This window comes from Pelodiscus sinensis, chromosome 14 (assembly GCF_052426305.1).
Source record: "Pelodiscus sinensis isolate ZL-2025 chromosome 14, ASM5242630v1, whole genome shotgun sequence".
NCBI classification, from domain to species: Eukaryota; Metazoa; Chordata; order Testudines; family Trionychidae; genus Pelodiscus; species Pelodiscus sinensis.
Window position 1 is genome coordinate 44,765,134 of NC_143065.1, and position 20,952 is coordinate 44,786,085.

Here is a 20,952-nt window from a genome sequence, read left to right on the forward strand (position 1 = left end):
TCTGAAGCAGAAGCCACTACAGTGGCTCCTGCTATAGCCAACTAGCCACATTAGTCTGAAAATGTAAATAATTTTGTGAGCCAACTAGTCACAGTCAACGAGCCCAATAGCCACACATGGGTCATGGTTGGCATAAGAACATAAGAATGGCTGTACTGGGTCAGACCGAAGGTCCATCTAGCCCAGTAGCCTGTCTGCCGACAGTGGCCAGCACCAGGTGCCCCGGAGGGGGTGGACCGAAGACAATGATCAAGCGACTTGTCTCCTGCCATCCCTCTCCAGCCTCTGACACACAGAGGCCAAGGACACCATTTTATCCCCTGGCTAATAGCATGTTGGACACCACGGATTTAGGGGGAGGCAAGTTGGGTCAAAGGAAAGAAGTGACTCAAATTGTCCTCTAGAATTTCAACCAATCAGACTTTTCTGAGGTTTGAGAAAAGTACCTGGTTTGGTCCTTGGCTCCTCCTAGCGCCTCTAGAGAATGGACGTGTCGCGAGAGAGGGTGTTCTCACCATGGTTCATGCCAGAGCAGAAATATGGGGAAATGCAGTGAGAGAGCCTGTTCTCGTGAGATTTCTGGGGCAATTGTAGTGGGTCTAATAAAACCGGGGCTACGAAGCGGTTATCTGATCTAACGCGCCACTTCTTCCAGGGTTCCCCCATCACGAGGTAGAATGGCACGGTTGGAAATACTAAAAGTGTGTGGCCAGCGCAGACACCCTCCTCCCCTCGTGCAAAGTGGCACTCCAGCAAGGGCTGACGGAGACTTGGGTTGGGTTTAAAGTTCTCTGTCAGCGTTGGGCTGCATGCCAAGGGGTCCCTGGGCTCTTTCCTTGGGGATGTGTCTCTCACTGGAAAAGACCTTGGTCACATCATCTACTCCTGGCTCTGAATTTGAGATCAGCGGTTGCTAGGGACTGTGGGTCTAGAACCTGTGTCTGGAGGTATCTTGCCTGGAGATGACCGTCTCTACTTAGCAACGGCAGTAGCCATACCCCAAGGCAGGTCATGAGCCGTAGAGGGCCCGAGTGACAGGGCCGTCCCCCTCCTGATTGGCTCAGGCATGCTCTCGAAGGCGGGGAAAATGGGAGGAAATGTGTGCAAGTAGGTGTGGAACTCCCGCTAGCTGCTGCTACAGCCTCCTTCCTCGTGCCGTTCCTGACCTTGGCTTTACCTCCTGCCTCGGACGCAGGGGGACCGGAAGGGGGAGATTAAATCAAGCATCCCAGTTCTAATTCTGACAATTCACAAAGCACATGGGATGCTGGTCCCTGAACCAGGCAGTCCCCAGCCAGAGCAGGGAACGTTTGCGGGTGATCGGCAGCCTCGCCCCGAAACAGAACCAGATTGGCAGAATGTTTCCCGGAGAGGAATAAATTTGGGGAAAGGGAGGGGTTGTTCTGAAGTACCGACCGTCTTCCCATGCCCAGCCCTGTGCGTGCAGCAGGGATTTCTGGGTAACTTTCCAATGGGAAGCACAAGAGTTGTGGGATGCTGCCTGGAGGATCGAGTAGGCCCTGGCACCTCCTGGCAACCTGCCCGAGGTCAAAGAGAAAGCAAGGGAGCGGCGCGGGGTTTCCGGTGAGGAGTGGCATAGAGACGGATGGAGAACACGAGGAACAGCGATGGCGAAATGCCCCCCCTTGACAAAAGGGCTTTTGTTCTCCACGAGGGGATGCCCTTGAGCCTCGGCGAGGAGGGGAATAGCAGCAGGAGTGGAGACGGTGCCTCAGAAGAACGCTCCGCCGCTGTCCTGACGAGAGGGCATGGGCCACCTGGAATTCCAGGGGGAAACTGAGTCTCGCGGAGTAGGGAAGGGGCTATCACGCTGGTTGATTTGGCCTCAGGATGGGGCCTGCTGCTTTGAAGGAGAGCCTGTTTCCCGAGAAGAAGGGAGGGGCAATGTGGAACCTCTGCCGCTTGTCAGAAAACACCCGGGTGTGGCGCAGTGACCTGGACCACAACAAAAACGTGTTCCTAAACCCCGTGAACCGGAGTCTGTTCTCACTGAGGCCCACCCCAGCCTGTGGATCTCGGTGAAGCTACTCAGAGTAACCCAGAGGCGCATCGAGGCTGGTCCAAAAATGCCGGTATTCCAACGGAGGGTGAAAACGTTCCTGGGAATTTTGAATGGCAAAAAAGCCCAGATGAATTTTTGGGAAAAAAAAGATCGTTATTACAGGTATAGAAATTAAATCGCGTTGTGTTTTCTCTGCAGGCGGGAGAGCCCTGCGGATCGACTGGATTCCTTATTAATGCCAACTCCCCAAATGTTACCGTCTTTACCATCGTCTCCCGGCTCCCCCGCGTGGCGCTCTCTCTACATCACCTCAGTTGTTCGGAGGAAGGTGTCGCGTTGAGCTCTGCCCAATGGTGCCTGGACACAAGCAGGCTTGGCAGCTCTTTAGTGATGTCACAAAGCCGCCGCGGCTCAGCCGGCGCATGAAGAGACGGCCTTGACGAGCGTACCCCCCTCCCAGGCCCTCTCTGTGCTAGGAAACTATTTTGAAGTTACTAAACTTGACTCCCGATTTAACAAATTCGAACTAGCGTGTCCTCACTACAAGGAAGCCTCAAAATGAGTCCACGGCAGGCTCCGTTCATGGGGACTGGCCATCTCAGCCTGGGAGCCCCAGGGCCACGGGGAGTCATTAGTTCGAACTACTCTGGGGAGGAGTTATTCTGAAAAAGCAGCACTGGAGCGTCCACACTCCCGCTATTTCAACAGAACTATTTCAGAAATAGCCAATTAGCCCATCATAAGACCGGATTTTCAGGTCTCTCCTCCACGTCGGTCTTCTCGCCTGAGCCTCTGGTCTCTCGCTCCGTCTCTCTCTCTCTCTCCCCTCCTCCTACTGCCTCCCCCCCCCCCAACTCTCCTCTGTCTCTCTTTCTCTTCTCCTCCTCCTCCTGCATGGGGAGCGCAGAGCCCCAACGGCTGTTTGTGCCGCTTGCTCCTGCGCGGCAGCCCAGCTGAGCGGCTGCCTATGAGCTCCAGCTGCCCTCCTGCACCGTTTGCCTTCACCCCAGCACAGATCCTGCAGCCTCCCAGTTGTCCTCTCCCTCCCCATCGTTCCCCCGTCCTCCTCCCGGCCAGGGTCTGTTCACTGCCAGAGGGTGGGGCCTGGAGCTGCTGTCACACCGCACGTCACCGCCCCCTTCGCCTCCCACTGTGGCGCTTGGCTGACTTCTGCGCCGCTCAGCCAGGCCACCGCAGGGAGCCGCTTGCTCCCCCACGGCGGCCCGGCTGAGTGGCGCAGAAGTCAGCCGAGCACCACGGCGGGAGGCAACAGCGCCTCCCAGAGGGAACAGCCAGCATTTCAGCGTTACGCAGTCACAGACATTGGGCTACTATATATATGATGAGCGTTATTCCTTGAGTGCAGATTTTAAATTCCATGGCCCATTCTTTTGGGGCTTCATAATGTGGATGCTCCACTTACAAATTCAACCTGGGGTAAGTAAAGTCCTAGTGTAGACCAGGGCCTAGTAGGCAATACATCCTCTCCCCAACTTACGAGCCAGTTACGAACCAAGCAATGGGTCGTAACTCGGTTTGTTCGTAAGTCGGACCCTAGAGTGACCGTGCTGTTTGTAAGCACGGATTGCATTCGTAACTCAGGGTCCACCGTTTACAATACCTTCGGTCGTAACTGCGAACGGTCGTAAGTCGACCGTTCGCAACTCGGGGACCGGCTGTACGTCCTTGTAGAAACCATGGAGGATTGTAGAGTAGTCTTTCTCCTTCGCAAAATCTAGGTGCTTCTCGTATTGGAAGGTGGGACTTCTCACCTGTTGCTACCCATTTTATGCGGTAGGATTACATGAAGAGTTAATGGTTTGCTGGGATGGATGGGCGGGTGGATTTACAGACCCTACGCAGCCACAGTGCCTGGGATAACTGATGCTGTTCTGCTCCGTAAGAGGATTGGGCCGATTAAATGAAATCATGAGACATGCTATGCAAATTACATCCCAAATCTGATTTTCTGACAGAGAGTGGAGGGGCGGGGATTGTAAAGGGTACGCTTTCTTCCCCCCTTGTCTTGACTACAGGGTGCCCTTTCCGAAGGAATTAGCAAAAGGTCGGTCCTCCAGCCCACACTAATGCCTTAATATTCTCAGGAAGAGTTTTAATAAAAAAAACGCCCTCCCCCCCTGCAACTTGGGATTACGTCACGCATTCCAATATTCCCGCTCCGTGCCGATTGGCTGATATTTGTGACATTTACTGGGGGAACCATCTAAACCAGCAGTGAAACATCTTTGCATGCCGGTCTGCATGCAGCCTTGATGCATTCAACAGCTCATCGCTTTCATTGTATCTGGCCTCTGGATCAATAGGATATTTGTGCTTTTAACAGATTAGAGCCTCTGACAACTGCCCCCCACCCCCTCGCCCCATTCTACTGAAGAGCCTAGACAGAGATGTAAATCTGTCACATTTCATGAGCCTGTGTCCAAGGGCCTGGAGGAGTTTTGCATTCGGTTACTTTGTCTTTTTAATCTCTTTTGTTCCCGGGTTGGGTAACGCCATATTGAGTGATGGATTTGAGAACTGCAGGCTTGCACAATCCCAGTTTTGTAATCTACCACAAACTGATCTCATTTTCAGGTGCTCGGTATTTTGATGTGCCAATTAACTAGGGATCAGTTGCTATGACATAATGTACTTGTTCCGGAGCTTGAATAAGACGGCTTCTATCCAAGAAACAGTTACTCTTCCTGGATTTGTACAGATCAGAGAAATGGATCTGCACCACCCACAAAACTCGTCTGCCGCAAAGTACATAAAAACGAAGGTGGGTTTGTTATTAACTGAAACTTTCCAGACAGCCTGTAAATGTTTAAAGGGGTTCTGTGAAGTCGGGCACCGTGCTGAGAAGTGTGGTATAACAATGGAGACAAGATAAACTCAAAATATGGCACCAATTCAAATTCTGTTGCGTGTCTGAGGACGGGGCAGGTTGTTCCTTTGATCATTTGGTGTTTGTTTTTAAAGGACAATAAATAGACATCTATTCGTGGGGTTTTTTTTAAACTTACAATAGAGAATTTATTTTAACAAATAAAGATTCTCCGGCAGTACGTTTCTGGAACACCGAGAACCCAACAGTGAAACTGACTAAAAATAAAGTGAAACTGCCTGGTTTGCAAGAAATGGCAAAGGTAAACAAAAAGCTGTGAGATGTCCAAAGCGTTTGGTTTTAATAATCGAATGTGATTTGTTTGTAACACAGAGAAGGAAATTCATTGTTAACGAGTGTATTTTTTTATTGTGCCAGTGGCATTCAATTAGGTGAGAGGAAAAATTACAGAGGGACAGACAGAAACGGATGTTCCAGCGATATTTCAACAGAACAACACTAGAAGGTGATAAGGTGACCCCCAGCTGGAACCCTCACCCCCTCACCCCGAGCCCCCCTCCGGCACCCAAAGCCTCCATTTAGACCCACATCCTCATTTAGAGTCCTCACTCCTACCCCTTGCCCCTGCCCAGTAAACATAAGGATGAGGAGAGCAAGACACTGAAGAAGGGGGAATGTTGTGAGTGGGGGGGGGCGGGACCTTTGGAAAGGGGCGGGGCCTCGGGGAAGGGGTGGGGCCATGGTGTTCTGTTTTTGCCAATAGAAAGTGGGCGACTCTAGAAGACAGTAAAAGGTCCAGCAGTAAAAGAGTTAAAGGAAGCTGGTTAAGACGGTAGAATTGTACCGCTTGGGCCACCAGCTGGCAGGACAGCATGGGACCGCCTCATCCATCCACCTCGCAGCCGCCTTTCCCTCAGAGCACAGTTCTCCCCCTCTGGGCCTGCCCCTTCTGCGGTAAGACCTGCGGCTCCAGAATCGGGCTGGTCAGCCACCTACGGAGCCACAAATAGGAGGGCGACAGGAAGACGTCCTGCTCATTATCGAGTGACCGCTGAGAGAGAGAGGGACCCTGCCTGGCTTGCAGGTAGGGGATCTCCACCGTTTGCCTCTCAGAAGGAGCCCTGGCAGGTGCACGGGAAACGGGAGATGATGAGCTCTCTCCCTTGGGCGTGCGAAGGTTCTGGGGGGTCCGCGCGGCTCTGTAGGAGGGATGGGAACATCTCCCCATGGGGGGTGTCTCTCAGCTCTGCTAACCCCAGGATTCCTGAAGCGCTTGTCCCATAAGCCGATTTGCTCCCTACCTTGAAAAATAAATTTCGTATCTCCATGGTGACCTCACGGTTCAACCTGCAGCCGAGGCATTGAGAGGCCTCGATTCAGAGCGTCCATGCCAGTTAGCGGGCCTTATGCAGGCCTTGTGCTTGATGCCATCGTCAGAAAGGGCAACCCTGTACACCTTCCATGCCACGTGTTCAAGGAGCTGGCGCCGAATACGCCTTGTCCTGGACTAAGATGCCGCGGGTGCACTGTTTTCAGGTACCGTGCTGTGGGGTTTGGCGTTGGCATCCCATTTCCCTGCACACTTGCACAATGGTCCTGACCTAACAAGAGTCACAGGAAGTAAACATACAAGGGAAGCACATGGGTGGTGGGTGCAAGAGGCGGGACTGGGGATTGCCTTCCCCAGCCCTACGTTCACCCACTGCCTATAAGGAAGAGGAGAAAATAGAGGCAACAATTTGCCCCCCGCCGGGGGCCACATGCCGGCCTAGCTCTGGTTTTTCTCTAGCCCTCACGGAGATGGAACTGAAAGTTGGTGAGAAGTTTAGACACAGCGTCCCTGTCTCAGCGAACGCAGCGTGTCAGGCTGTCGAGCTACTATTTGCACCGCTCCACTCCCTTATCGAGCATGCGGCCTCTCGGATCATTGCAGCCCATCCTCCGCAGGGAAGGGTTTTGTCCCCTGTGCCTAGCAATACTAGGATGGACCAAGTCGGTAGCCAGGGTGGAACTGCTGCAAGATAAGCCGTCGCGATACTTGAGGACGGTGTAAGCAAGCGACACGGTGCTCCCTCGCTGACCCTTTCCAAAAGCCCTCCCGAACCACCCATGTCACCTAGTGCCATGGGATTTGGGTCAGCAGGAGCCCTGGGAAGAGGCAGCTGCAAAGGAGAATGACTTCAGTGCCAAATAACGACACCTCGGAACTGCATTTCACCCTGGGAGAGGGACAAGGTGGCTTGCCCGTTTCGTAAGGTGCTTCCCAAGAATGGCTTGTGTCAGTTCCATTCAGAGACCCGTCTCCCTCGAATGAGAACGAAAGAGCCCTGGATATCGCCCATTGTCTGCAGGGAGCAGACGCTGCAGAGGTCATGGCCGACTGTACAATAGAGATTGGGCTTCGTGAAACCCGACAGGGCTCCGAATGCTCCCTTTTTTCCATCAGAAGGAAAATGTAATCAGCCCTCAGAAGCCCCGGCGCTCTGCAGACAGCTGGACGGTAAATAGTTTACAGTATACTCTGTCTGGGGAGTCCAAGTTAATTTGGAACGAGCCAATATGGTTATTTCGAGCTTGTCAAGCACAATTAAAACGTACAAACTTCACAGAATCACGGTGACATCAGCAGTCACCTGGAGAAACGTTCTCCTGAAGACTCATTTGCACTCCACCCTCTCGCCATCCTCCCAAGAAAAATCTCCGGGGCATAGTGTAAACTATTTATTTTCAGAATGCTTTCCCATTGCTGACAAGCACAGACATAAATCCCTCAATGCAGAGGTGGATTTTGCCCCTCCTTCCCACTCCACTTTGGATCTGTCCCCAGGAAAACATCTTGTACGTGGGACGTACCAGGTCAGATCTCCCGCTGGCATCAATGGAAGTTAATGATTAGGCCAAACTGTTCAAGTTTTGTAGCCTTTAAGGCCAGACCAGACCATTAGCTCATCTAGAACAGAGGCCGTTAAACAACCCCCCGCTACACCCAAGATCTAGAAGAGTTACAGCCTGCAGCAGAGTGAACGGTTGCTACAGGCAGCAAACAGACATTGATGGACACCGGTGCATGTGATCACTGGTGGACATGAGCCAGGTCCACACTTATTGAATTCTCGCTCATGTCCCACTCCCATCTCTGTATCCTTCCTGTTCTGCTTTCTTGCCTCTTCATCATCCGAGGAAGTGAGTTCTTTCTTGAAAGGTGGTGCCCAGAACTGGACACACTACTTCAGCTGAGGCCTAATCTTAGAACCATAGAGCTGGAAGAGACTTCAGAAGGCATCAAGTCCAGCCCCCTGCTCTAGGCAGGACCAATCCCAACTAAATCAACCCAGCCAGGGCTTTGTCAAGCCGAGACTTAAACACCTCTAGGGATGGAGACTCCACTACTTCCCTAGGGAACCCATCCCAGCGCTTCACCACCCTCCTAGTGAAATAGTTTTTCCTAATATCCAACCTGGACCTCTCCCACCACAACTTGAGACCATTGCTCCTTGTTCTGCCATCTGTCACTACTGAGAACAGCCTCTCTCCATCCTCTTTGGAACCCCCTTCAGGAAGTGGAAGGCTGCTATCAAATCCCCCCTCACTCTTCTCTTCTGCAGACTAAACAGACCCAAATCCCTCAGCCTCTCCTCATAGGTCATGCGCTCCGGCCCCTAATCATTTTGGTTGCCTCCGCTGGACCCTCTCCAATGCGTCCACATCCTTTTTGAAGTGGGGGGCTCAGAACTGGACACAATACTCCAGATGTGGCCTCACCAGAGCCGAATAAAGGGGAACAATGACATCTCTGGATCTGCTGGCAATGCTCCTCCTAATGCAACCTAATATGCCATTAGCCTTTTTGGCTACAAGGGCACACTGTTAACTCCTATCCAGCTTCTCATCCACTGTAACCCCCAGGTCCTTTTCTGCAGAACTACTACTTAACTGGTTGGTCCCCAGCCTGTAACTATGCTTGGGATTCTTCCGTCCCAAGTGCAGGACTCTGCACTTGTCCCTGTTGAACCTCATCAGATTTCTTGTGGCCCAATCCTCCAATTTGTCTAAGTCACTCTGGACCCTATCTCTGCCCTCAAGTGTATCTACCTCTCCCCCTAGCTTAGTGTCATCCGCAAACTTGCTGAGGGTGCAATCCATCCCCTCATCCAGGTCATTAATAAAGATATTGAACAAAACCGGTTCCAGAACCGAACCTTGGGGCACTCCGCTAGAAACCGACCACCATCCTGACATCGAGCCGTTGATCACTACCCGCTGGGCCCGGCCTTCTAGCCATCTTTCTATCCATCTTACCGTCCATGTATCCAGTCCACATTCCCTTAACTTGCTGGCAAGAATATTGTGGGAGACCATATGAAAAGCCTTGCTAAAGTCAAGGTAATCAGCGCAGAGTAGAACAGAAAAACGACTTCTCGTGTCTTGCTCACAACACTCCCGGGAGGTTGAGAGGTGTGCAGGCACAGCAGAAAGGAATCCTGCCCCAGGATCCCATGGGGCTGCAGGTCAGGAGCTGTCTTGGATAAGTACCTCCTAGCCAGAGCCTGTACCTGGCACTCCACTCCCTCCCCACAGCCCAACTCCCTGCCCCAACCCTCTGCACCCCTCTCCTACACCTCTGCCCCAGGTTGCAATCCCCTCCTGCATCAGGCCACAACTCAAACCTTCTGAGTCCCTGCCTGCAGCCTTGCCCCAGTTCAAAATCTTCTTGTGCACCCAGTCTCTGTCCCAGATCCTGCACCTCCTCCACAGAAAATGTGGCCCTTGTCCACTTACCAAATTCTTAGAGTGCCCCCCCATCAAAAATAATTGCCCACCCCTGCTCAAATCCTATATAAAAAGTGTCTCCACTCAACACTGTTGAATCTTTCTCTGGCCACTATGCAAGGACCTGATAGCTTTGGGGGTTAAAGTCAAGTTTCTCATGTTCACAAACATGAATCAGCATAGATGAGCATTCACCATTATGTGTCCAAGAGGGTAAATATTCATGTAAGTGCTTGACCAGAGAGTACTTAATATCCTCTCTCTGAAAGTCAAGTTCCTTTACGTTGTCTCAAGTTGGACCCCAAAATCACTATTCACTTTTGAAAATCTCAGTTACATCTCTGGGATCTTCTGATTCCTCTTCAATCCCTGTGTGTGAACAGTCCCATTTATATTACTTGTAACTATCACCTCTGTTGAGGTAAGACTTAAGTTTAATCCCCAGATAATATTTTTCATTGAATGTAACCAATATTCAAAACCAGCATGGGAATTGATGGGCTATGTGTTTTTCTTCCTGACAAACAGATTAAGTAGATTAGAGTGCTACCAATCTGATATAAAAGATTGCTTTTAAAGACATTGATAGATCTCGATAAATAGTGAACTCAGTATCTTGCTTTGAAACAATTTAAATGTTACTTTAAAATAATTTTTAAAAAGCTCCTTCCGATGTACTCAAAAAAACAAACCAGAGCAACCAACTACAAAAACATAATACCGCCGGGAGATATACTGAAGTTCTGCCTACAGAACTGGCTGTCTAGTCATACCTGAGTGCTTCATATTTTTCAGCTGCTCGTTTGCATACATTTGCAGCAAGAAGGCTGTATTTGATGCAGAGAGCCAAGAATTTGCGTCTTATTTCTGCAAGACAAAACAAATGTTATGAAAGCGTTTTCAAGCACAGACTGTAACTTGCCAACTGCTCCAGCAGGGAAGAGAGAAAACTAAATTGTTCCTGATACAGTCAGGCAGGCAGGCAAACATAAGAACTACAAAAGGCGTGTTTTTAAGCCAAGTATCTAGAGCTGGAGTGAAGAAAATTAAGCATGTCGCTTGCGATCAAGAGCAGCACCAGGCATTAGCAATCGCTGGGGCAGGAGGTGCACTGGCTGCAGGAGACCTGCTGAGGCGAGACTTAGGGGAAGAAGTAGGACTGGAAAGCTGAGCAAGTGGTTTTGCTTCTGGAGAATAATTCTTGCGGAAACAGAACTTGATCCTGTTACTCTTCCAAACTGGTCTCTGTGCTGCTTTCCCCTCCTGGTGTTGCTGTAACTTTGATGTCACCTTGGGTACGTCTAGACTACAGGGTTTAGTCGACAGAAGTTTTGTCGACAAAACTTCTGTCGACAAAGAGCGTCTAGACACATTCAGTTCTGTCGACAAAGCAAGCTGCTTTGTCGACAAAACCCTGTAGTCTAGACACAACCCTACATGCAATAACACCTTCTGTCGACAGAACTCTGTCGACAAAAGGCGTTATGCCTCGTAAAATGAGGTTTACCAGCGTCGACAAAACTGCTGAGTTCTGTCGACGTTCTGTCGACAGACCTCAGTGGTAGTGTAGATGCAGGTATAGTTTTTGTCAACAAAAGTCCACTTTTGTCGACAAAACTCTGTAGTCTAGACACACCCCTTGTGTGTTTGGAGCGGTGCCCCATGTTATCAAGGTGCAAAGAGCTATTATTTTCTTCCTTCCCATGCCTTTTTGGAACTCCTTTCTTTCGCTGAGCCCTTCAAGAGATGACCTCGTCTCACACAATGGCCTCATAGTTGTCTTCTTGCCTGAAGAACTGAGAGCTGGCACCAGTTGAAGGTAGGGAAGATAAGGCAGCCACCGAAGGGCTAGTGGTGTGATGAGTCATCCATTGGCATAATGGACACAGCCTCAGCATCCAATGCCTCAAGTTATGGGTTCGAGTCCCACCCTGGGAGCAGCTGGGCAGCCACCACCAAGTTACTTAGGTTGGTGTTGCACGCTGGTGTAAAGCAAAGATCAGCTGATTGGCAGCCTCATTGTGAGGCAAAGATGAAAGTCATGGATGGCTGTGCAATTGCAGAGGGGCAATTTCTCCTGCACACCCAAGCCTGTGAAAAAGAATTAGTTGACCTGCTTTTCCAATTTTGCTACAATGGACTTACCCATGACAGCACGTGCAAAATTCATTGCCTACTTGCCTCCCTGCGCACAAATCAGGAAGCAGTACGCATCTGCGCACACAATTAATTGTGTGTGCGGTTCCATGGGTGCATAGGTGTCCATTCCAGCTTCTCTTTTGGCAGAGAGTAAAACCAAGCTAGCCAGGAGCCATGGAGACAGCCCAATTTCTCCAGCCAGCAGGAACACAACCCAGCACACACAGCTATGCAGAGCCGTGTTGTGTTTTCAACCACTTTTCTGCGGTGCCTCGGGGGAAGAATCATCCACTGCTCTTTGCATTGCCAACGTGCACGGGACAGCAGACCAGCAGGGCGAAGGTATGTACAGCAGACCAGCAGGGCGAAGGTATGTACCGATCTGGAGTCGAAGAGGTCTCCCTCACTTTCCTCCTGGCTAGGAGCGGTTCCCAAACCATGTTCCTCTTCAAATGTGGGGCCACAGAGTGGAACCGCTGCCACAGAGGAATCCCCAGTTCACTCACGAGGCAAGTTTGGCAGGAAGACGAACAATCGGTCGCTCTGGACGCAGTCGGTTTGGTGTTCCATGAGACCTCCGGGTTTGCCCACTACCTCAGAGCATTTCATTGACGGTATCTCTTCTTCCTCTACCCGGGTTGCAAGACCCTGACATCATCTATCGTGTGCCGGCTCGTGTTTGCTACCCAGGGACGTGCTGCCTGTCCCATGAGAAGCCCGATGGCCAAGAAGTCCCAAAGGGCATTTGTGCAGATTTTTTGTTGACCAATGTCTTTGTTACGGCAACTGGCGGTACCGTGAGACTTAGGCTCCAGCGGTGATTACGGGACATGACCCCCGACCCAAACCCTGGATCTCTTGCCAAACACGTGGCTCTACAGGCCTGTCTCACCTGCTTTCGAGCTGGGGCTGTGTGGTTAGCTGGGCCTTTGCCCACAATGCCCAGGGGCAGGGACTGCCCGGGACAGGGCTGACTTAGGGAACGTGGCACCTCGGTGAACTTGTGTTTTGGTGCCCCTGAGCCCGGTGGGCGTAGTGCAACCCGCACACCTCCGGGGTCGGGCGCTGTCCCATCTGGAGGCCCTGAGGCCACATACAGAGCGAGAATGAGTTTGCTCTACAACCGGAGCTGAGAGCCGGCTGGCTTTTCACTCGAGCTGTAGAGACTGTTCTAGGAAGTGCCAAAGGTCCGGGGTTCGGTTCTGCCTATGGGCGTTACAGTAGCACCACCCCTTTCCCCTGGCACCATGGGCTCCCCAATGCCTGCACCCCCATTCTCTGCCCCTAATCTCTGCACAGCACACCCTTCATCCCAACACCTCCTGCCTGTGCTTCCAGCATTCCCCCCTGCCCAGTACCCTGCACCCCCTTTATCCAGCAACACCCATGCCCGGTTGCCACTCACCCTCTGCCTACAGTGCCCTGGGAATGGGTCCTGTCTGCCGGCCCTACGGCCCGCCCTGAACTAGGGGAAAGGAGAAAAGCCCTTCCCCAACAGCGCCTGGCCTGGGGAGACAGGCTGGTGACTGGAAAAGCAGGTGAGGAGCCTGAGCAACTGAGAGAGGGAGAAGGCGCCCAGCCAAGGGGAGCCCCACCAGGCCCTCGGGGGCCATCTCCGCCCTGCTCTGAGCACCCGCCGGATCCTTGTTTTGATCCTTTGCCGAGTGCAACGTGGGTGGCCCGCTCCTTGGGCGCTTGCTCTGTAGGTGGAGCTCTGAGGAGAACGCCTCCGTTCCAGGCCAGCTCCACGGCAGGCAGGAGGGGAGAGAACTTCAGGCTGAGCTGACGACTGTCTGAGCTGAAGGTGGGGCGCGAGGCCGTCCCTCCGCTCTGAGAGTCACGCACGCTCTGGGCGGCAGCCTCCCCTCCTGGGAGCTGGTCCCACGCGGGGAAGAGGGCGTGTGCACAAAGCTGCTGGCCCTTGCAGAAGAGCAATAGGGAAACTGGAGGTTTGCGGAGCCCACAGGTCCGGGGCTCCCCGAGGGGCGCTCGTCAGAAGAGAGTTATTCCTCTGGGCAGCCCAGGCCACCACACGGACCGAGGGCCAGGCGAGGGTGCCCTGGTTTGGAGCCGATAATAATGACGGGGGATAACAACAAACCCCGCACGTGCCCATTCGCTCACGAGCGGGGCTGAGGTTCGAATTCCCCACAGTGTGCAGCGCTCCGTCGTTGCTGGTCGGGCATCGGGCCAAGGGAGGACGCAGACGCGCGAGGCGAAGGCCAAGGCTGAGCCGGGCCACCTGGCCGCCAGCGGGAGGCCCCCGGAACCTCACGGACCGGCCCCTGCGTGAGGGATCCCCAGCCGGAGCCTGCAGGCGCGATGGGCTCTGAGGCGGCGCAGAGACGTCTCCGTGCATGCGGGTGCTTCTCTGGCATGCTGGAGAGGCGCCTCCCCCGGCACGGCGGTGGCTGTGGCAACAGCATCCCGCCGTCACTGAGCCAGCCCTGGGAGACAGGGCATCTGTCAGGCCCTATTGCTAGGACTCAGAAGGGATTCATCAAAGGCAGCAGGGCCAACAGCAAGAATGGGGGGCGGCTCCGTGCTCCCAGAAGGGGCGGAGTCCCAGGCATTAGGGGCAGGGCCTCAGGAGGAAGGGGTGGGGTCAGATGGGGCCCTCAGCCCCCCTCAGCCCTCGAGGCACCCGGCGCCGCACTCCAATGGTGATTCAATGGGGCGCAGAGCTCCGATTGCCACCACTGCCACAGTAGCAGCATCAGCGGCCAGAAGCCCTGGGCCCCTTAGAATCGCCAGGCCCCAGGGCAGCTGCCCCCAGCTTCCCCCCACACCCTGTTGACCCGCCTGGGTAAAGATGCAGAGTTATTTGGCCTGATTTCCCGCATCATTTATGTACATCCCAGCTCTAGTAAATCATTGAAGCCCAGCGCTATTCCCGCCCCCTTCGTTAATACCCGAATCAAAAGCATTTCAAATGGGCTTCCCTTCAGGCGAGGTCAGTCAAGCCCCCTTTTTCACACGGCCACCTCCAGAGCGCTGGAGCGTGGAATCCAGCCGTGCGTCGACAGGCCTCACGGTGTTTTAATCGACGCCGGCCTACCTTTGAGAAGCAGGGTCCATACGCCTGCCCTAGGCCACGGTTGTTGGTGCCAGGAGCCAAGAGACAGAGAAGAGTGTAATTTGTCTAGATGTTGTGACCAGCGTGGTTCCTCACAGCCACACGGGGTCAGACCAAAGGTCCCTCCAGCCCAGTGTCCTGTCTGCCCACGGTGGCCAGTGCCAGGTGCCCCAGAGGGAGTGAATAGAAAAGGAAATCATCCTGTGATCCCTCCCCTGTCACCTATTTCCAGACAAACAGAGGCCAGAGTCACTCTTCCTACCCAGCCTGGCTATTAGCCATTGATGGGCCTAACCTCCATGAAACTATCTAGTTCTTTCTTGAACCCTGTTGGTCTTCACAACTTCCTCTGGCAAGGAGTTCCACAGGTTGACTGTGCGCTGAGTGAAGAAAAACTTCCTTTTGTTTGTTTTAACCCTGCTGCCTATTCATTTCATTTGGTGACCCCTAGTTCTTGTGTTATGGGATGTGACAGGGTGTTTGCCCTTTAAGGACAAAACCCCAGCCCGGAGGGAAGCCCCAGAGGAGGCAGGGCCTGAAGCAAGGCCCGAGGCTACTAGGGCTGCAGAGAGGCAGCCATGGTAGGCAGGGGCAGCAAGTCCACACTCCTTTGCCAGTGATGAGTGGCCATTCCAGATGGCAGTTTGCCCCTGAGGCCGGCGCTAGATGGAGACTGGCCAGGGGTCACTGAGGCAAGGTGGGTCCAGGGGAACTGGGGCTATCTCTACACTGCAGGCTTCGTGCACAAAAACGTGCGGAGCGTTCACACTACAAGCCCGTTCTTGTGCAAGAAAGTTGACAGTAGATCGTCAGAAGAGAGGGCTTTTTGCGCAAGACTTATTCTTCTCCCCACAAGGAATAAGCTTTTTTGCGCAAGAGCGCTTGTGCAAAAAGGCTAGTGTGGACGGGAACAGGCCACACTAAAATGGCCATCAGAGCTTTCTTGCACAAGAGACCATCCACACTGCCACGGATGCTCTTGCGCAAAAGCACATGGCCGTGTGGTCGCGCTCTTGCACGAGAACTTTTGCACGAGAACTCTTGCGCTAAAAGTTCTTGCGCAAGAAGGCTGCAGTGTAGACGCAGCCTTGGGTGTTCCCTGGGAGGAGAACAGGGTGCCCTGGGGAAGGGAGGACCCTGGAGTGCACGGTTGGGTAAACGCCCCCTCAGAGACTGGAGTGGGCGCTGCCGGAGGGCCGGGTCCTGAAGAGGACGCCGTGGACAAAGAAACACGGGCCACACCAGCAAGAGGGAGGCATCCAGTGAGCTAATTCCCAGAGCAACCAGCTGGAGGCGCCACCCTGGCCCGCGACACGGGAACAAGTAAAGAACTTTTCCTTATTCCCGTTCTCCACCCCACTCATGGTCGTGTAGACCTCTGTCCTACCCCCTTCGTCTCCTCTTCTCTCAGCTGACCAGTCCCAGTCTTTTTCATCTCTCTTCCAATGGCAGCCGTTCCAAACCCCTCAGGACTTGTCTTGCCCTTTTCGGAACCTTTCCCAGTGCCAGGAAAGCTTTTCCGAGCGGAGGAGACCACCTCCGTATGCAGGTTTCAAGATGTGCCTGGCGCTGTTCCTCCCGCAGTCTACTTGTGGTGTTCAGTCTTCTTGACTCGGACCGGGCATTTCAAACAGCAGCCCCCGAGGAGAGGGGACAGCGCTAAGTCTGCTGGCTCCCCTGATCTGCATGGAGTGGGCGAGGCATGTAGCATGTTGGGGGAACCTGTCCTACTGTTACGGCATATTTCAAACGAAGCCGCCCTTCTCTCAAGGGCCGTGTCAGAGCGGCCGGGCCGGGCCGTCTCCCCTGCCCGCCAAGGAAAGCCGTTCCTCTTCAAGGAGATGTTTGCCTGACTCGCCAGACATTGTGGCTACATCTACACTGGCATGATTTTCCGAAAATGCTTTTAACGGAAAAGTTTTCCATTAAAAGCATTTTCGGAAAAAATCGTGTCTAGATTGGCACAGATGCTTTTTGGCAAAAGCACTTTTTGTGGAAAAGCGTCCGTGGCCAATCTAGACGCGCTTTTCTGCAAAAAAGCCCCGATCACCATTTTTGCGATCAGGGCTTTTTTGCAGAAAACAAATCTCTGCTGTCTACACTGGCCCTTTTCCAGAACAGTTTTCCAGAAAAAGACTTTTGCCCGAATGGGGGCAGCATAGTTTTTCCGGAAAAGCACTGATGATTTTACATTAGCTCATCAGTGCTTTTGCGGAAATTCAAGCGCCCAGTGTAGACAGCTGGCAAGTTTTTCTGGAAAAGCGGCTGATTTTCCGGAATAACTTGCCAGTGTAGACACAGCCATGGTGTTCAGCCTCTCTTGGTTCGGACCGGACATTTCAAACAGCAGCCCCCAAGGATTCATAGATTCATAGACTTTAAGGTCAGAAGGGACCATTATGATCATCTAGTCTGACCCCCTGCACAGTGCAGGCCACAGAATCTCACCCACCCCTCTTAGAATAATCCTCTCACCTAGAGGAGAGGGGACAGCTCTAAGTCTGCTGGCTCCCCTGATCTGCATGGAGTGGGCGAGGCATGTAGCATGTTGGGGGAACCTGTCCTACTGTTACGGCATATTTCAAACGAAGCCGCCCTTCTCTCAAGGGCCGTGTCAGAGCGGCCGGGCCGGGCCGTCTCCCCTGCCCGCCAAGGAAAGCAGTTCCTCTTCAAGGAGATGTTTGCCTGACTCGCCAGACATTGTCACTGGTGTTGATTTTGCTGACCAAAGGGGGATCGGCGAGTCCTGCTGACGCGGAGGCAGGTGGCTGTTTCTCCAAACCAGCTACCAGGGAAATAGCAGGGGCTGTCCAGAGGAGTGAAGATTTAGGGCAGGGGTTCCCAACTTGGGGTACGCGTATCCCCAGGGGATACGAGAAGCGTGTCAAGCGGGTCTGGGGAATATTTGGTAAATAACTAGATTATCCTAATTGAAATATTCCAAAAGTAGTCGTGTTAGTGAAAAAAGTTGTGGATTCTAGAGTCTAGAATTGATCTCCTTTCCTATTGAATAGGGGGTGCGGGAAGGGTTACTAAAAGCCGAGCGGGTCCGGGGACTGAAAAAGGTTGGGACCCCCTGCTCTAGGGTGTGGACTGAGCACAATGAGAGAGGCACTACCCAGGCCAGGGCGAAGGTGCGAGCGGAACTCTGATTTGCTTCTGTTCGTGTCTTTGTTCATCACACCCAATGCCACGAAGGAGAAGTGTGAATCCACTGTCTGGGGCAGGAGTGGGAGAAGGGTGGGTGGATCTGGCTCGCAGAGGCACTGCCGCTTCCCCGCCCCCCAGGCCAAATAGGGCCTGGGGGGAGGAAGCACACGAAGTTTCCCCTCCCCACCCCATCCCCACCCTGCAAGGAGCACAGAGCTTAGAAGTGCCATGCGCTCCTGGCGGGGGAGGGAGAAGGAGAATTCGTACGCTCCCCTGCCCCCAAGGTCTGATTGGCCTAGGGGCAGAAGGGGGAGCATGCAAAGTCTCCTTCCACTGTCAGGGGTATGGGCACCTGGAGGAAACCTCTGGGGGGGTGGGGCAAAGGTGCTCCCCCACCTCCAGACCAATCATGGTCTGTGGGTGGGGAAACAGGGAAGTATCCTGGCTCCTTCCTCTTAAGGCCCCGCCCCTTTCTCTTGAGGCCCCGCCCCATTCTCTTGAGGCCCCGCCCCTTTCTCATGAGGCCCCGCCTCTTCCGGAGCGGCCTGGGGCCACTTTGAAAACCTCCCAAAGCAGCCGAGACATGACAGCGAATGCGAGCCTAGAACCGGGGCGGCAGGGCGACTGAGTCGTGATTTGCAAACTCGGCTAATCCGTCACGTCCTTCCCTTCCGGTTTTGTTTTTAAGGGACACGTCCATTTGATTTCCGTTTTAACTCCGCGCCTCCCAAGGACTTTCCAGCCTCTCTCTCGCCGTTCATTGTGGCTACAGATCTTCATCTGCCCTGGTCTGCCAACTGACATTTAAATCACACTGCAGACAATGAATCGCTACTTATGGATTCCTGGCCCTGGGCTTTTGCCCACCGAGTTGTTACGGGAGGCTGTCTCCCCCGCGGGCAGGGCCAGCAGGCCAAGGTCGAGGCTGTCTGATGAGGAATAGGAGCAGACAGCCGCCGCTAGCCTGCTATTGACTCCACCCCCGGCGTTGAGTGGTGCACACCACGCACCCGGCGCGTTTTCTGGTGCGTGTTTTACCACTGAGCATCGTGCAGAATGTGAGGAAACCCACATTGTCCCCTGCCCCCGCCACCCAGATCTTCTCCGGGGTTTCTTAAGAAGCAGGAAAAAGACATTCCCCCCCCCCCCAGCCTGAAGACTCTCGCGCTGTCCGTCCCCCACCCCCGGCGCGGCTGTTTTCTGTATAAGTGATGGAAAGTAAATGTGAATCATTATTCCAAAGTGAGGCTTATCCGCCAGCACTGTCCACAAAGCCATCGCGCCCTTAGGATGGTTCGGGGCCCCGGGCTTTGGCCCAGGGTGGCCCAGATGATTATCGGGGGAGGGGGAGTTGATGGGGGGCAGCAGCAAAATGTGACCCCCCCCACCTCTAATGTTACTTGGAGGAGAGGGCTTCCACAAGGGGGTGGGGCAGGGGTGGGTCTTGGGGGAAGGGGTGGAGTGGGGGCAGGGCAGGGATGGGTTTGGGGGAGGGGAAGTGGGGGTGGGGCAGGTGTGGGTCTTGGGGGGAGGGATGGAGTGGGAGTGGGGTAGGGGCAGGTATTGGGGAGGGGTGGAGTGGGGCGGGGCAGGGGCGGGTCTTGAGGGGGGTGGAGTGGAGGCAGGGGTGGGTCTTGGGGGGAGGGGTGGAGTGGGGGCAGGGCAGGGATGGGTTTGGGGGAGGGGAAGTGGGGGTGGGGCAGGTGTGGGTCTTGGGGGGAGGAGGGGAGTGGGAGTGGGGTAGGGGCAGGTATTGGGGAGGGGTGGAGTGGGGCGGGGCAGTGGCGGGTCTTGAGGGGGGTGGAGTGGAGGCAGGGGTGGGTCTTGGGGGGAGGGGTGGAGTGGAGGCAGGGTGGGTCTGGGGGAGGGGTGGAGTGTGGCGGGGTGGAGTGGGTCTTGGGGGGAGGGATGGAGTGGGGGCAGGGCAGGGGTGTGTTTGGGGGAGGGGAAGTGGGGGTGGGGTAGGGGCAGGTATTGGGGAGGGGTGGAGTGGGGCGGGGCGGGGGCGGGTCTTGAGGGAAAGGGTAGAGTGGAGTGGGGCAGGGGCGAGTCTTGAGGGGGGTGGAGTGGGGGCGGGGGGGGGTCTGGGGGAGGGGTGGAGTGTGGCGGGGTGGAGTGGGTCTTGGGGGGAGGGATGGAGTGGGGGCAGGGCAGGGGTGTGTTTGGGGGAGGGGAAGTGGGGGTGGGGTAGGGGCAGGTATTGGGGAGGGGTGGAGTGGGGCGGGGCGGGGGCGGGTCTTGAGGGAAAGGGTAGAGTGGAGTGGGGCAGGGGCGAGTCTTGAGGGGGGTGGAGTGGGGGCGGGGGGGGGTCTGGGGGAGGGGTGGAGTGTGGCGGGGTGGAGTGGGTCTTGGGGGGAGGGATGGAGTGGGGGCGGGGTGGGTTGTAGGGGCAGGGCAGGTCCCGTGGGGAGGGGTAGAACGGGGGTGAGGCAGGGTGGGATACGGCCTGCAGTAGGGGTTTGCCCCAGGCCCCACACCTGGACCATTGGGGGGAGGTTGCCCCAGGCCCCACACATCCCTAGGGACAGCTCTGTCCATAAATGTAACCTGAAGAAGAGCCCGGTGTCAAATTGAACCCTGGTCTCTCTCACGAACAGGAGTCAGACCAATACCAGAGACTCCCTCTCGCATCTGGTCTCACATTGACCCCACAGCTCAGAGCTCAGGACGAGCGATCTCTCCCACCGGGATCGCGCCAGACGTGCGCTGGCGTTCCTCCCCACCGCTGGCGTGTGGCGCCGCTCTCAGCCGCCGAAATCAGACGTCACGCTGTCAAAAGAGCACTGGTTTATCTTTTCTGCCCTCCTTGCCTCATTGTTGAGCATGTTTGTTCCTGGGTGGCTGCTGATCTTACGTCAGGAACAGCAACGCGGCTGATGATGATTAGTTTGCACTTTTTTAGTGCTTTCCAGCTGCGGAGCGCAACGCACGTTCCATGGCGTAATG

At 54.4% G+C, this 20,952-nt stretch overlaps 2 long non-coding RNA genes across 3 annotated transcripts in view; one reads left to right on the forward strand and one right to left on the reverse strand.

Annotated features, from left to right (window-relative positions):
• Positions 1-2,398, reverse strand: part of LOC112547298 (uncharacterized) — a 31,773-nt gene extending 29,375 nt beyond the window's left edge. The window contains exon 1 of one of the 2 annotated variants that reach the window (XR_016350682.1): positions 2,290-2,398. This is a non-coding gene — a long non-coding RNA (uncharacterized LOC112547298). The remainder of the gene's footprint in view (positions 1-2,289) is intronic. The other variant, XR_012895671.2, reaches the window with a different exon arrangement.
• LOC112547297 (uncharacterized) overlaps positions 1-19,391 on the forward strand; it is a 70,502-nt gene extending 51,111 nt beyond the window's left edge. Inside the window, exons 3-5 of the long non-coding RNA XR_016350683.1 lie at positions 4,619-4,805; positions 5,289-5,376; positions 18,695-19,391. This is a non-coding gene — a long non-coding RNA (uncharacterized LOC112547297). The remainder of the gene's footprint in view (positions 1-4,618; positions 4,806-5,288; positions 5,377-18,694) is intronic.
• The last annotated feature ends 1,561 nt before the right edge of the window (positions 19,392-20,952 follow it).